Source organism: Gekko japonicus, unplaced genomic scaffold, assembly GCF_001447785.1.
Source record: "Gekko japonicus isolate JY-2015 unplaced genomic scaffold, Gekko_japonicus_V1.1 scaffold779, whole genome shotgun sequence".
Classification (NCBI taxonomy): domain Eukaryota; kingdom Metazoa; phylum Chordata; class Lepidosauria; order Squamata; family Gekkonidae; genus Gekko; species Gekko japonicus.
The window spans coordinates 524,772-525,261 of NW_015174296.1; positions in this window are offsets into that span (position 1 = coordinate 524,772).

The window sequence follows — 490 nt, forward strand, 5'->3', positions numbered from 1 at the left end:
GAAATCAAAAGAGCTTTACTGTATTTTTTAAATAAAGGACTCCATGTTTCTTCATGTATTTGAGCCTGATCATCTGTCACTCAGATCCTCACGAGGGATTTGTTGCATCCTTGCAGATATATCCCATTGGATTGCCCAGCTATTAAACTACCGCCATGCTGGTGTTTTGTGTCTGCTTTCTGTTTGAGCTTCCACTCAGAGATGACTGCAAAGCTGCTCTGTGGTCCTCCTCAGATATCATCATTGCCATTATGCTGTCCTGCACTCTCTGACTGATTGACCAGCTCACTCCTGACTCCTTTGGTGAGTAGCTTACTAGGCTCCCAATGCAGGATTGCACAGACAACCAAAGACAAAAACAGGGTTGCACTTACCTGTAACTGCTGTTTGTCGAGCTGTCTTCTGTGCAGGCACGCATTCCTTCCCTCCTGCCCCACTGTGAGTTTTTTGCATATTGTTGGACTTCCAGCAGCTCAGGAGCACTGAGGGA